Here is a 16,083-nt window from a genome sequence, read left to right as displayed (position 1 = left end):
TTTCCAAACAAACGTCTCGAGCCTCCAGGTCTGCAGAGACCGACCAGGGCTGCCGCCCAACCGACTATTCACCCTTTTTGGGCGGGAATTTATTCCCTTTTTGCCCATTTTTCGGGTTTTTGGTCGGGCTTCAAAAGCGGCTGCCCGAGGCCTGGCAGAGGCCGGGGCATGGGCCCCGATCGCGCCAGGCGGCACGCGCGACCCGATTAGGCCCCGAAAGGAGTCGGGAAATCGGCAGACCTGCCCGACTTCAGCCCGCGGGGGCGGGGGGCAGGTCGGTTCGGCTCAAATCATTAACCAAAGCCGAGACTTGGTCTCGCTGGCGCAACCGAAGTGCCAGGCTGGATAACTCATTAACCAGAAGGCGGCTGGAGGCAGGCAGGGCTGATGGCTGAGGCCGGGTGGAGGCCACCCGCGGCCGGGAAAGTCAAAAGTCCCGTTGTGTGGAAGTCTATGAGGTCAGATTCGGCCGCCTTACCGGGCCTTCGGTTGATGGTTTCCCGCTTGGGCAAGCGAGTCGGCCCGGCAAAGTGGCCACTTGCATTTTCTGGCAAGTGTCTGCGAACAACGTTAATGAGTTGAACCTTGGAAATTGCCGGAAGTCCCGATGAAGAAATGAAAATGCCCCTTTTGCGGGGATTTGGATGCTCATGGCCGGCAGCAGGTGGCCCGACGCCCCGCCAACTTGACACTTGTCATTTCTGTCCTTGGGGGTTGGCGGGGTATCTGCACAGAGGTAGGAGGTGGCAGAATCGAGACTTGGTGAGTTTTCCAAACAAACGTCTCGAGCCTCCAGGTCTGCAGAGACCGACCAGGGCTGCCGCCCAACCGACTATTCACCCTTTTTGGGCGGGAATTTATTCCCTTTTTGCCCATTTTTCGGGTTTTTGGTCGGGCTTCAAAAGCGGCTGCCCGAGGCCTGGCAGAGGCCGGGGCATGGGCCCCGATCGCGCCAGGCGGCTCGCGCGACCCGATTAGGCCCCGAAAGGAGTCGGGAAATCGGCAGACCTTGCCGAGTTCAGCCCGCGGTGGCGGGGGGCAGGTCGGTTCGGCTCAAATCATTAACCAAAGCCGAGACTTGGTCTCGCTGGCGCAACCGAAGTGCCAGGCTGGATAACTCATTAACCAGAAGGCGGCTGGAGGCAGGCAGGGCTGATGGCTGAGGCCGGGTGGAGGCCACCCGCGGCCGGGAAAGTCAAAAGTCCCGTTGTGTGGAAGTCTATGAGGTCAGATTCGGCCGCCTTACCGGGCCTTCGGTTGATGGTTTCCCGCTTGGGCAAGCGAGTCGGCCCGGCAAAGTGGCCACTTGCATTTTCTGGCAAGTGTCTGCGAACAACGTTAATGAGTTGAACCTTGGAAATTGCCGGAAGTCCCGATGAAGAAATGAAAATGCCCCTTTTGCGGGGATTTGGATGCTCATGGCCGGCAGCAGGTGGCCCGACGCCCCGCCAACTTGACACTTGTCATTTCTGTCCTTGGGGGTTGGCGGGGTATCTGCACAGAGGTAGGAGGTGGCAGAATCGAGACTTGGTGAGTTTTCCAAACAAACGTCTCGAGCCTCCAGGTCTGCAGAGACCGACCAGGGCTGCCGCCCAACCGACTATTCACCCTTTTTGGGCGGGAATTTATTCCCTTTTTGCCCATTTTTCGGGTTTTTGGTCGGGCTTCAAAAGCGGCTGCCCGAGGCCTGGCAGAGGCCGGGGCATGGTCCCCGATCGCGCCAGGCGGCTCGCGCGACCCGATTAGGCCCCGAAAGGAGTCGGGAAATCGGCAGACCTGCCCGAGTTCAGCCCGGGGGGGGCGGGGGGCAGGTCGGTTCGGCTCAAATCATTAACCAAAGCCGAGACTTGGTCTCGCTGGCGCAACCGAAGTGCCAGGCTGGATAACTCATTAACCAGAAGGCGGCTGGAGGCAGGCAGGGCTGATGGCTGAGGCCGGGTGGAGGCCACCCGCGGCCGGGAAAGTCAAAAGTCCCGTTGTGTGGAAGTCTATGAGGTCAGATTCGGCCGCCTTACCGGGCCTTCGGTTGATGGTTTCCCGCTTGGGCAAGCGAGTCGGCCCGGCAAAGTGGCCACTTGCATTTTCTGGCAAGTGTCTGCGAACAACGTTAATGAGTTGAACCTCGGCAATTGTCGGAAGTCCCGATGAAGAAATGAAAATGCCCCTTTTGCGGGGATTTGGATGCTCATGGCCGGCAGCAGGTGGCCCGACGCCCCGCCAACTTGACACTTGTCATTTCTGTCCTTGGGGGTTGGCGGGGTATCTGCACAGAGGTAGGAGGTGGCAGAATCGAGACTTGGTGAGTTTTCCAAACAAACGTCTCGAGCCTCCAGGTCTGCAGAGACCGACCAGGGCTGCCGCCCAACCGACTATTCACCCTTTTTGGGCGGGAATTTATTCCCTTTTTGCCCATTTTTCGGGTTTTTGGTCGGGCTTCAAAAGCGGCTGCCCGAGGCCTGGCAGAGGCCGGGGCATGGTCCCCGATCGCGCCAGGCGGCTCGCGCGACCCGATTAGGCCCCGAAAGGAGTCGGGAAATCGGCAGACCTGCCCGAGTTCAGCCCGGGGGGGGCGGGGGGCAGGTCGGTTCGGCTCAAATCATTAACCAAAGCCGAGACTTGGTCTCGCTGGCGCAACCGAAGTGCCAGGCTGGATAACTCATTAACCAGAAGGCGGCTGGAGGCAGGCAGGGCTGATGGCTGAGGCCGGGTGGAGGCCACCCGCGGCCGGGAAAGTCAAAAGTCCCGTTGTGTGGAAGTCTATGAGGTCAGATTCGGCCGCCTTACCGGGCCTTCGGTTGATGGTTTCCCGCTTGGGCAAGCGAGTCGGCCCGGCAAAGTGGCCACTTGCATTTTCTGGCAAGTGTCTGCGAACAACGTTAATGAGTTGAACCTCGGAAATTGCCGGAAGTCCCGATGAAGAAATGAAAATGCCCCTTTTGCGGGGATTTGGATGCTCATGGCCGGCAGCAGGTGGCCCGACGCCCCGCCAACTTGACACTTGTCATTTCTGTCCTTGGGGGTTGGCGGGGTATCTGCACAGAGGTAGGAGGTGGCAGAATCGAGACTTGGTGAGTTTTCCAAACAAACGTCTCGAGCCTCCAGGTCTGCAGAGACCGACCAGGGCTGCCGCCCAACCGACTATTCACCCTTTTTGGGCGGGAATTTATTCCCTTTTTGCCCATTTTTCGGGTTTTTGGTCGGGCTTCAAAAGCGGCTGCCCGAGGCCTGGCAGAGGCCGGGGCATGGTCCCCGATCGCGCCAGGCGGCTCGCGCGACCCGATTAGGCCCCGAAAGGAGTCGGGAAATCGGCAGACCTGCCCGAGTTCAGCCCGGGGGGGGCGGGGGGCAGGTCGGTTCGGCTCAAATCATTAACCAAAGCCGAGACTTGGTCTCGCTGGCGCAACCGAAGTGCCAGGCTGGATAACTCATTAACCAGAAGGCGGCTGGAGGCAGGCAGGGCTGATGGCTGAGGCCGGGTGGAGGCCACCCGCGGCCGGGAAAGTCAAAAGTCCCGTTGTGTGGAAGTCTATGAGGTCAGATTCGGCCGCCTTACCGGGCCTTCGGTTGATGGTTTCCCGCTTGGGCAAGCGAGTCGGCCCGGCAAAGTGGCCACTTGCATTTTCTGGCAAGTGTCTGCGAACAACGTTAATGAGTTGAACCTTGGAAATTGCCGGAAGTCCCGATGAAGAAATGAAAATGCCCCTTTTGCGGGGATTTGGATGCTCATGGCCGGCAGCAGGTGGCCCGACGCCCCGCCAACTTGACACTTGTCATTTCTGTCCTTGGGGGTTGGCGGGGTATCTGCACAGAGGTAGGAGGTGGCAGAATCGAGACTTGGTGAGTTTTCCAAACAAACGTCTCGAGCCTCCAGGTCTGCAGAGACCGACCAGGGCTGCCGCCCAACCGACTATTCACCCTTTTTGGGCGGGAATTTATTCCCTTTTTGCCCATTTTTCGGGTTTTTGGTCGGGCTTCAAAAGCGGCTGCCCGAGGCCTGGCAGAGGCCGGGGCATGGTCCCCGATCGCGCCAGGCGGCTCGCGCGACCCGATTAGGCCCCGAAAGGAGTCGGGAAATCGGCAGACCTGCCCGAGTTCAGCCCGGGGGGGGCGGGGGGCAGGTCGGTTCGGCTCAAATCATTAACCAAAGCCGAGACTTGGTCTCGCTGGCGCAACCGAAGTGCCAGGCTGGATAACTCATTAACCAGAAGGCGGCTGGAGGCAGGCAGGGCTGATGGCTGAGGCCGGGTGGAGGCCACCCGCGGCCGGGAAAGTCAAAAGTCCCGTTGTGTGGAAGTCTATGAGGTCAGATTCGGCCGCCTTACCGGGCCTGCGGTTGATGGTTTCCCGCTTGGGCAAGCGAGTCGGCCCGGCAAAGTGGCCACTTGCATTTTCTGGCAAGTGTCTGCGAACAACGTTAATGAGTTGAACCTCGGCAATTGTCGGAAGTCCCGATGAAGAAATGAAAATGCCCCTTTTGCGGGGATTTGGATGCTCATGGCCGGCAGCAGGTGGCCCGACGCCCCGCCAACTTGACACTTGTCATTTCTGTCCTTGGGGGTTGGCGGGGTATCTGCACAGAGGTAGGAGGTGGCAGAATCGAGACTTGGTGAGTTTTCCAAACAAACGTCTCGAGCCTCCAGGTCTGCAGAGACCGACCAGGGCTGCCGCCCAACCGACTATTCACCCTTTTTGGGCGGGAATTTATTCCCTTTTTGCCCATTTTTCGGGTTTTTGGTCGGGCTTCAAAAGCGGCTGCCCGAGGCCTGGCAGAGGCCGGGGCATGGGCCCCGATCGCGCCAGGCGGCACGCGCGACCCGATTAGGCCCCGAAAGGAGTCGGGAAATCGGCAGACCTGCCCGACTTCAGCCCGCGGGGGCGGGGGGCAGGTCGGTTCGGCTCAAATCATTAACCAAAGCCGAGACTTGGTCTCGCTGGCGCAACCGAAGTGCCAGGCTGGATAACTCATTAACCAGAAGGCGGCTGGAGGCAGGCAGGGCTGATGGCTGAGGCCGGGTGGAGGCCACCCGCGGCCGGGAAAGTCAAAAGTCCCGTTGTGTGGAAGTCTATGAGGTCAGATTCGGCCGCCTTACCGGGCCTTCGGTTGATGGTTTCCCGCTTGGGCAAGCGAGTCGGCCCGGCAAAGTGGCCACTTGCATTTTCTGGCAAGTGTCTGCGAACAACGTTAATGAGTTGAACCTTGGAAATTGCCGGAAGTCCCGATGAAGAAATGAAAATGCCCCTTTTGCGGGGATTTGGATGCTCATGGCCGGCAGCAGGTGGCCCGACGCCCCGCCAACTTGACACTTGTCATTTCTGTCCTTGGGGGTTGGCGGGGTATCTGCACAGAGGTAGGAGGTGGCAGAATCGAGACTTGGTGAGTTTTCCAAACAAACGTCTCGAGCCTCCAGGTCTGCAGAGACCGACCAGGGCTGCCGCCCAACCGACTATTCACCCTTTTTGGGCGGGAATTTATTCCCTTTTTGCCCATTTTTCGGGTTTTTGGTCGGGCTTCAAAAGCGGCTGCCCGAGGCCTGGCAGAGGCCGGGGCATGGGCCCCGATCGCGCCAGGCGGCTCGCGCGACCCGATTAGGCCCCGAAAGGAGTCGGGAAATCGGCAGACCTTGCCGAGTTCAGCCCGCGGTGGCGGGGGGCAGGTCGGTTCGGCTCAAATCATTAACCAAAGCCGAGACTTGGTCTCGCTGGCGCAACCGAAGTGCCAGGCTGGATAACTCATTAACCAGAAGGCGGCTGGAGGCAGGCAGGGCTGATGGCTGAGGCCGGGTGGAGGCCACCCGCGGCCGGGAAAGTCAAAAGTCCCGTTGTGTGGAAGTCTATGAGGTCAGATTCGGCCGCCTTACCGGGCCTTCGGTTGATGGTTTCCCGCTTGGGCAAGCGAGTCGGCCCGGCAAAGTGGCCACTTGCATTTTCTGGCAAGTGTCTGCGAACAACGTTAATGAGTTGAACCTTGGAAATTGCCGGAAGTCCCGATGAAGAAATGAAAATGCCCCTTTTGCGGGGATTTGGATGCTCATGGCCGGCAGCAGGTGGCCCGACGCCCCGCCAACTTGACACTTGTCATTTCTGTCCTTGGGGGTTGGCGGGGTATCTGCACAGAGGTAGGAGGTGGCAGAATCGAGACTTGGTGAGTTTTCCAAACAAACGTCTCGAGCCTCCAGGTCTGCAGAGACCGACCAGGGCTGCCGCCCAACCGACTATTCACCCTTTTTGGGCGGGAATTTATTCCCTTTTTGCCCATTTTTCGGGTTTTTGGTCGGGCTTCAAAAGCGGCTGCCCGAGGCCTGGCAGAGGCCGGGGCATGGTCCCCGATCGCGCCAGGCGGCTCGCGCGACCCGATTAGGCCCCGAAAGGAGTCGGGAAATCGGCAGACCTGCCCGAGTTCAGCCCGGGGGGGGCGGGGGGCAGGTCGGTTCGGCTCAAATCATTAACCAAAGCCGAGACTTGGTCTCGCTGGCGCAACCGAAGTGCCAGGCTGGATAACTCATTAACCAGAAGGCGGCTGGAGGCAGGCAGGGCTGATGGCTGAGGCCGGGTGGAGGCCACCCGCGGCCGGGAAAGTCAAAAGTCCCGTTGTGTGGAAGTCTATGAGGTCAGATTCGGCCGCCTTACCGGGCCTTCGGTTGATGGTTTCCCGCTTGGGCAAGCGAGTCGGCCCGGCAAAGTGGCCACTTGCATTTTCTGGCAAGTGTCTGCGAACAACGTTAATGAGTTGAACCTCGGAAATTGCCGGAAGTCCCGATGAAGAAATGAAAATGCCCCTTTTGCGGGGATTTGGATGCTCATGGCCGGCAGCAGGTGGCCCGACGCCCCGCCAACTTGACACTTGTCATTTCTGTCCTTGGGGGTTGGCGGGGTATCTGCACAGAGGTAGGAGGTGGCAGAATCGAGACTTGGTGAGTTTTCCAAACAAACGTCTCGAGCCTCCAGGTCTGCAGAGACCGACCAGGGCTGCCGCCCAACCGACTATTCACCCTTTTTGGGCGGGAATTTATTCCCTTTTTGCCCATTTTTCGGGTTTTTGGTCGGGCTTCAAAAGCGGCTGCCCGAGGCCTGGCAGAGGCCGGGGCATGGTCCCCGATCGCGCCAGGCGGCTCGCGCGACGCGATTAGGCCCCGAAAGGAGTCGGGAAATCGGCAGACCTGCCCGAGTTCAGCCCGCGGGGGCGGGGGGCAGGTCGGTTCGGCTCAAATCATTAACCAAAGCCGAGACTTGGTCTCGCTGGCGCAACCGAAGTGCCAGGCTGGATAACTCATTAACCAGAAGGCGGCTGGAGGCAGGCAGGGCTGATGGCTGAGGCCGGGTGGAGGCCACCCGCGGCCGGGAAAGTCAAAAGTCCCGTTGTGTGGAAGTCTATGAGGTCAGATTCGGCCGCCTTACCGGGCCTTCGGTTGATGGTTTCCCGCTTGGGCAAGCGAGTCGGCCCGGCAAAGTGGCCACTTGCATTTTCTGGCAAGTGTCTGCGAACAACGTTAATGAGTTGAACCTCGGCAATTGTCGGAAGTCCCGATGAAGAAATGAAAATGCCCCTTTTGCGGGGATTTGGATGCTCATGGCCGGCAGCAGGTGGCCCGACGCCCCGCCAACTTGACACTTGTCATTTCTGTCCTTGGGGGTTGGCGGGGTATCTGCACAGAGGTAGGAGGTGGCAGAATCGAGACTTGGTGAGTTTTCCAAACAAACGTCTCGAGCCTCCAGGTCTGCAGAGACCGACCAGGGCTGCCGCCCAACCGACTATTCACCCTTTTTGGGCGGGAATTTATTCCCTTTTTGCCCATTTTTCGGGTTTTTGGTCGGGCTTCAAAAGCGGCTGCCCGAGGCCTGGCAGAGGCCGGGGCATGGTCCCCGATCGCGCCAGGCGGCTCGCGCGACCCGATTAGGCCCCGAAAGGAGTCGGGAAATCGGCAGACCTGCCCGAGTTCAGCCCGGGGGGGGCGGGGGGCAGGTCGGTTCGGCTCAAATCATTAACCAAAGCCGAGACTTGGTCTCGCTGGCGCAACCGAAGTGCCAGGCTGGATAACTCATTAACCAGAAGGCGGCTGGAGGCAGGCAGGGCTGATGGCTGAGGCCGGGTGGAGGCCACCCGCGGCCGGGAAAGTCAAAAGTCCCGTTGTGTGGAAGTCTATGAGGTCAGATTCGGCCGCCTTACCGGGCCTTCGGTTGATGGTTTCCCGCTTGGGCAAGCGAGTCGGCCCGGCAAAGTGGCCACTTGCATTTTCTGGCAAGTGTCTGCGAACAACGTTAATGAGTTGAACCTCGGAAATTGCCGGAAGTCCCGATGAAGAAATGAAAATGCCCCTTTTGCGGGGATTTGGATGCTCATGGCCGGCAGCAGGTGGCCCGACGCCCCGCCAACTTGACACTTGTCATTTCTGTCCTTGGGGGTTGGCGGGGTATCTGCACAGAGGTAGGAGGTGGCAGAATCGAGACTTGGTGAGTTTTCCAAACAAACGTCTCGAGCCTCCAGGTCTGCAGAGACCGACCAGGGCTGCCGCCCAACCGACTATTCACCCTTTTTGGGCGGGAATTTATTCCCTTTTTGCCCATTTTTCGGGTTTTTGGTCGGGCTTCAAAAGCGGCTGCCCGAGGCCTGGCAGAGGCCGGGGCATGGTCCCCGATCGCGCCAGGCGGCTCGCGCGACCCGATTAGGCCCCGAAAGGAGTCGGGAAATCGGCAGACCTGCCCGAGTTCAGCCCGGGGGGGGCGGGGGGCAGGTCGGTTCGGCTCAAATCATTAACCAAAGCCGAGACTTGGTCTCGCTGGCGCAACCGAAGTGCCAGGCTGGATAACTCATTAACCAGAAGGCGGCTGGAGGCAGGCAGGGCTGATGGCTGAGGCCGGGTGGAGGCCACCCGCGGCCGGGAAAGTCAAAAGTCCCGTTGTGTGGAAGTCTATGAGGTCAGATTCGGCCGCCTTACCGGGCCTTCGGTTGATGGTTTCCCGCTTGGGCAAGCGAGTCGGCCCGGCAAAGTGGCCACTTGCATTTTCTGGCAAGTGTCTGCGAACAACGTTAATGAGTTGAACCTTGGAAATTGCCGGAAGTCCCGATGAAGAAATGAAAATGCCCCTTTTGCGGGGATTTGGATGCTCATGGCCGGCAGCAGGTGGCCCGACGCCCCGCCAACTTGACACTTGTCATTTCTGTCCTTGGGGGTTGGCGGGGTATCTGCACAGAGGTAGGAGGTGGCAGAATCGAGACTTGGTGAGTTTTCCAAACAAACGTCTCGAGCCTCCAGGTCTGCAGAGACCGACCAGGGCTGCCGCCCAACCGACTATTCACCCTTTTTGGGCGGGAATTTATTCCCTTTTTGCCCATTTTTCGGGTTTTTGGTCGGGCTTCAAAAGCGGCTGCCCGAGGCCTGGCAGAGGCCGGGGCATGGTCCCCGATCGCGCCAGGCGGCTCGCGCGACCCGATTAGGCCCCGAAAGGAGTCGGGAAATCGGCAGACCTGCCCGAGTTCAGCCCGGGGGGGGCGGGGGGCAGGTCGGTTCGGCTCAAATCATTAACCAAAGCCGAGACTTGGTCTCGCTGGCGCAACCGAAGTGCCAGGCTGGATAACTCATTAACCAGAAGGCGGCTGGAGGCAGGCAGGGCTGATGGCTGAGGCCGGGTGGAGGCCACCCGCGGCCGGGAAAGTCAAAAGTCCCGTTGTGTGGAAGTCTATGAGGTCAGATTCGGCCGCCTTACCGGGCCTGCGGTTGATGGTTTCCCGCTTGGGCAAGCGAGTCGGCCCGGCAAAGTGGCCACTTGCATTTTCTGGCAAGTGTCTGCGAACAACGTTAATGAGTTGAACCTCGGCAATTGTCGGAAGTCCCGATGAAGAAATGAAAATGCCCCTTTTGCGGGGATTTGGATGCTCATGGCCGGCAGCAGGTGGCCCGACGCCCCGCCAACTTGACACTTGTCATTTCTGTCCTTGGGGGTTGGCGGGGTATCTGCACAGAGGTAGGAGGTGGCAGAATCGAGACTTGGTGAGTTTTCCAAACAAACGTCTCGAGCCTCCAGGTCTGCAGAGACCGACCAGGGCTGCCGCCCAACCGACTATTCACCCTTTTTGGGCGGGAATTTATTCCCTTTTTGCCCATTTTTCGGGTTTTTGGTCGGGCTTCAAAAGCGGCTGCCCGAGGCCTGGCAGAGGCCGGGGCATGGGCCCCGAACGCGCCAGGCGGCACGCGCGACCCGATTAGGCCCCGAAAGGAGTCGGGAAATCGGCAGACCTGCCCGACTTCAGCCCGCGGGGGCGGGGGGCAGGTCGGTTCGGCTCAAATCATTAACCAAAGCCGAGACTTGGTCTCGCTGGCGCAACCGAAGTGCCAGGCTGGATAACTCATTAACCAGAAGGCGGCTGGAGGCAGGCAGGGCTGATGGCTGAGGCCGGGTGGAGGCCACCCGCGGCCGGGAAAGTCAAAAGTCCCGTTGTGTGGAAGTCTATGAGGTCAGATTCGGCCGCCTTACCGGGCCTTCGGTTGATGGTTTCCCGCTTGGGCAAGCGAGTCGGCCCGGCAAAGTGGCCACTTGCATTTTCTGGCAAGTGTCTGCGAACAACGTTAATGAGTTGAACCTTGGAAATTGCCGGAAGTCCCGATGAAGAAATGAAAATGCCCCTTTTGCGGGGATTTGGATGCTCATGGCCGGCAGCAGGTGGCCCGACGCCCCGCCAACTTGACACTTGTCATTTCTGTCCTTGGGGGTTGGCGGGGTATCTGCACAGAGGTAGGAGGTGGCAGAATCGAGACTTGGTGAGTTTTCCAAACAAACGTCTCGAGCCTCCAGGTCTGCAGAGACCGACCAGGGCTGCCGCCCAACCGACTATTCACCCTTTTTGGGCGGGAATTTATTCCCTTTTTGCCCATTTTTCGGGTTTTTGGTCGGGCTTCAAAAGCGGCTGCCCGAGGCCTGGCAGAGGCCGGGGCATGGTCCCCGATCGCGCCAGGCGGCTCGCGCGACCCGATTAGGCCCCGAAAGGAGTCGGGAAATCGGCAGACCTGCCCGAGTTCAGCCCGGGGGGGGCGGGGGGCAGGTCGGTTCGGCTCAAATCATTAACCAAAGCCGAGACTTGGTCTCGCTGGCGCAACCGAAGTGCCAGGCTGGATAACTCATTAACCAGAAGGCGGCTGGAGGCAGGCAGGGCTGATGGCTGAGGCCGGGTGGAGGCCACCCGCGGCCGGGAAAGTCAAAAGTCCCGTTGTGTGGAAGTCTATGAGGTCAGATTCGGCCGCCTTACCGGGCCTGCGGTTGATGGTTTCCCGCTTGGGCAAGCGAGTCGGCCCGGCAAAGTGGCCACTTGCATTTTCTGGCAAGTGTCTGCGAACAACGTTAATGAGTTGAACCTCGGCAATTGTCGGAAGTCCCGATGAAGAAATGAAAATGCCCCTTTTGCGGGGATTTGGATGCTCATGGCCGGCAGCAGGTGGCCCGACGCCCCGCCAACTTGACACTTGTCATTTCTGTCCTTGGGGGTTGGCGGGGTATCTGCACAGAGGTAGGAGGTGGCAGAATCGAGACTTGGTGAGTTTTCCAAACAAACGTCTCGAGCCTCCAGGTCTGCAGAGACCGACCAGGGCTGCCGCCCAACCGACTATTCACCCTTTTTGGGCGGGAATTTATTCCCTTTTTGCCCATTTTTCGGGTTTTTGGTCGGGCTTCAAAAGCGGCTGCCCGAGGCCTGGCAGAGGCCGGGGCATGGGCCCCGATCGCGCCAGGCGGCACGCGCGACCCGATTAGGCCCCGAAAGGAGTCGGGAAATCGGCAGACCTGCCCGACTTCAGCCCGCGGGGGCGGGGGGCAGGTCGGTTCGGCTCAAATCATTAACCAAAGCCGAGACTTGGTCTCGCTGGCGCAACCGAAGTGCCAGGCTGGATAACTCATTAACCAGAAGGCGGCTGGAGGCAGGCAGGGCTGATGGCTGAGGCCGGGTGGAGGCCACCCGCGGCCGGGAAAGTCAAAAGTCCCGTTGTGTGGAAGTCTATGAGGTCAGATTCGGCCGCCTTACCGGGCCTTCGGTTGATGGTTTCCCGCTTGGGCAAGCGAGTCGGCCCGGCAAAGTGGCCACTTGCATTTTCTGGCAAGTGTCTGCGAACAACGTTAATGAGTTGAACCTTGGAAATTGCCGGAAGTCCCGATGAAGAAATGAAAATGCCCCTTTTGCGGGGATTTGGATGCTCATGGCCGGCAGCAGGTGGCCCGACGCCCCGCCAACTTGACACTTGTCATTTCTGTCCTTGGGGGTTGGCGGGGTATCTGCACAGAGGTAGGAGGTGGCAGAATCGAGACTTGGTGAGTTTTCCAAACAAACGTCTCGAGCCTCCAGGTCTGCAGAGACCGACCAGGGCTGCCGCCCAACCGACTATTCACCCTTTTTGGGCGGGAATTTATTCCCTTTTTGCCCATTTTTCGGGTTTTTGGTCGGGCTTCAAAAGCGGCTGCCCGAGGCCTGGCAGAGGCCGGGGCATGGGCCCCGATCGCGCCAGGCGGCTCGCGCGACCCGATTAGGCCCCGAAAGGAGTCGGGAAATCGGCAGACCTTGCCGAGTTCAGCCCGCGGTGGCGGGGGGCAGGTCGGTTCGGCTCAAATCATTAACCAAAGCCGAGACTTGGTCTCGCTGGCGCAACCGAAGTGCCAGGCTGGATAACTCATTAACCAGAAGGCGGCTGGAGGCAGGCAGGGCTGATGGCTGAGGCCGGGTGGAGGCCACCCGCGGCCGGGAAAGTCAAAAGTCCCGTTGTGTGGAAGTCTATGAGGTCAGATTCGGCCGCCTTACCGGGCCTTCGGTTGATGGTTTCCCGCTTGGGCAAGCGAGTCGGCCCGGCAAAGTGGCCACTTGCATTTTCTGGCAAGTGTCTGCGAACAACGTTAATGAGTTGAACCTTGGAAATTGCCGGAAGTCCCGATGAAGAAATGAAAATGCCCCTTTTGCGGGGATTTGGATGCTCATGGCCGGCAGCAGGTGGCCCGACGCCCCGCCAACTTGACACTTGTCATTTCTGTCCTTGGGGGTTGGCGGGGTATCTGCACAGAGGTAGGAGGTGGCAGAATCGAGACTTGGTGAGTTTTCCAAACAAACGTCTCGAGCCTCCAGGTCTGCAGAGACCGACCAGGGCTGCCGCCCAACCGACTATTCACCCTTTTTGGGCGGGAATTTATTCCCTTTTTGCCCATTTTTCGGGTTTTTGGTCGGGCTTCAAAAGCGGCTGCCCGAGGCCTGGCAGAGGCCGGGGCATGGTCCCCGATCGCGCCAGGCGGCTCGCGCGACCCGATTAGGCCCCGAAAGGAGTCGGGAAATCGGCAGACCTGCCCGAGTTCAGCCCGGGGGGGGCGGGGGGCAGGTCGGTTCGGCTCAAATCATTAACCAAAGCCGAGACTTGGTCTCGCTGGCGCAACCGAAGTGCCAGGCTGGATAACTCATTAACCAGAAGGCGGCTGGAGGCAGGCAGGGCTGATGGCTGAGGCCGGGTGGAGGCCACCCGCGGCCGGGAAAGTCAAAAGTCCCGTTGTGTGGAAGTCTATGAGGTCAGATTCGGCCGCCTTACCGGGCCTTCGGTTGATGGTTTCCCGCTTGGGCAAGCGAGTCGGCCCGGCAAAGTGGCCACTTGCATTTTCTGGCAAGTGTCTGCGAACAACGTTAATGAGTTGAACCTCGGAAATTGCCGGAAGTCCCGATGAAGAAATGAAAATGCCCCTTTTGCGGGGATTTGGATGCTCATGGCCGGCAGCAGGTGGCCCGACGCCCCGCCAACTTGACACTTGTCATTTCTGTCCTTGGGGGTTGGCGGGGTATCTGCACAGAGGTAGGAGGTGGCAGAATCGAGACTTGGTGAGTTTTCCAAACAAACGTCTCGAGCCTCCAGGTCTGCAGAGACCGACCAGGGCTGCCGCCCAACCGACTATTCACCCTTTTTGGGCGGGAATTTATTCCCTTTTTGCCCATTTTTCGGGTTTTTGGTCGGGCTTCAAAAGCGGCTGCCCGAGGCCTGGCAGAGGCCGGGGCATGGTCCCCGATCGCGCCAGGCGGCTCGCGCGACGCGATTAGGCCCCGAAAGGAGTCGGGAAATCGGCAGACCTGCCCGAGTTCAGCCCGCGGGGGCGGGGGGCAGGTCGGTTCGGCTCAAATCATTAACCAAAGCCGAGACTTGGTCTCGCTGGCGCAACCGAAGTGCCAGGCTGGATAACTCATTAACCAGAAGGCGGCTGGAGGCAGGCAGGGCTGATGGCTGAGGCCGGGTGGAGGCCACCCGCGGCCGGGAAAGTCAAAAGTCCCGTTGTGTGGAAGTCTATGAGGTCAGATTCGGCCGCCTTACCGGGCCTTCGGTTGATGGTTTCCCGCTTGGGCAAGCGAGTCGGCCCGGCAAAGTGGCCACTTGCATTTTCTGGCAAGTGTCTGCGAACAACGTTAATGAGTTGAACCTCGGCAATTGTCGGAAGTCCCGATGAAGAAATGAAAATGCCCCTTTTGCGGGGATTTGGATGCTCATGGCCGGCAGCAGGTGGCCCGACGCCCCGCCAACTTGACACTTGTCATTTCTGTCCTTGGGGGTTGGCGGGGTATCTGCACAGAGGTAGGAGGTGGCAGAATCGAGACTTGGTGAGTTTTCCAAACAAACGTCTCGAGCCTCCAGGTCTGCAGAGACCGACCAGGGCTGCCGCCCAACCGACTATTCACCCTTTTTGGGCGGGAATTTATTCCCTTTTTGCCCATTTTTCGGGTTTTTGGTCGGGCTTCAAAAGCGGCTGCCCGAGGCCTGGCAGAGGCCGGGGCATGGTCCCCGATCGCGCCAGGCGGCTCGCGCGACCCGATTAGGCCCCGAAAGGAGTCGGGAAATCGGCAGACCTGCCCGAGTTCAGCCCGGGGGGGGCGGGGGGCAGGTCGGTTCGGCTCAAATCATTAACCAAAGCCGAGACTTGGTCTCGCTGGCGCAACCGAAGTGCCAGGCTGGATAACTCATTAACCAGAAGGCGGCTGGAGGCAGGCAGGGCTGATGGCTGAGGCCGGGTGGAGGCCACCCGCGGCCGGGAAAGTCAAAAGTCCCGTTGTGTGGAAGTCTATGAGGTCAGATTCGGCCGCCTTACCGGGCCTTCGGTTGATGGTTTCCCGCTTGGGCAAGCGAGTCGGCCCGGCAAAGTGGCCACTTGCATTTTCTGGCAAGTGTCTGCGAACAACGTTAATGAGTTGAACCTCGGAAATTGCCGGAAGTCCCGATGAAGAAATGAAAATGCCCCTTTTGCGGGGATTTGGATGCTCATGGCCGGCAGCAGGTGGCCCGACGCCCCGCCAACTTGACACTTGTCATTTCTGTCCTTGGGGGTTGGCGGGGTATCTGCACAGAGGTAGGAGGTGGCAGAATCGAGACTTGGTGAGTTTTCCAAACAAACGTCTCGAGCCTCCAGGTCTGCAGAGACCGACCAGGGCTGCCGCCCAACCGACTATTCACCCTTTTTGGGCGGGAATTTATTCCCTTTTTGCCCATTTTTCGGGTTTTTGGTCGGGCTTCAAAAGCGGCTGCCCGAGGCCTGGCAGAGGCCGGGGCATGGTCCCCGATCGCGCCAGGCGGCTCGCGCGACCCGATTAGGCCCCGAAAGGAGTCGGGAAATCGGCAGACCTGCCCGAGTTCAGCCCGGGGGGGGCGGGGGGCAGGTCGGTTCGGCTCAAATCATTAACCAAAGCCGAGACTTGGTCTCGCTGGCGCAACCGAAGTGCCAGGCTGGATAACTCATTAACCAGAAGGCGGCTGGAGGCAGGCAGGGCTGATGGCTGAGGCCGGGTGGAGGCCACCCGCGGCCGGGAAAGTCAAAAGTCCCGTTGTGTGGAAGTCTATGAGGTCAGATTCGGCCGCCTTACCGGGCCTTCGGTTGATGGTTTCCCGCTTGGGCAAGCGAGTCGGCCCGGCAAAGTGGCCACTTGCATTTTCTGGCAAGTGTCTGCGAACAACGTTAATGAGTTGAACCTCGGAAATTGCCGGAAGTCCCGATGAAGAAATGAAAATGCCCCTTTTGCGGGGATTTGGATGCTCATGGCCGGCAGCAGGTGGCCCGACGCCCCGCCAACTTGACACTTGTCATTTCTGTCCTTGG

Source organism: Pristiophorus japonicus, unplaced genomic scaffold (genome assembly GCF_044704955.1).
Source record: "Pristiophorus japonicus isolate sPriJap1 unplaced genomic scaffold, sPriJap1.hap1 HAP1_SCAFFOLD_2256, whole genome shotgun sequence".
In the NCBI taxonomy this organism is placed as follows: Eukaryota; Metazoa; Chordata; class Chondrichthyes; family Pristiophoridae; genus Pristiophorus; species Pristiophorus japonicus.
This window is presented reverse-complemented; position numbering follows the sequence as displayed.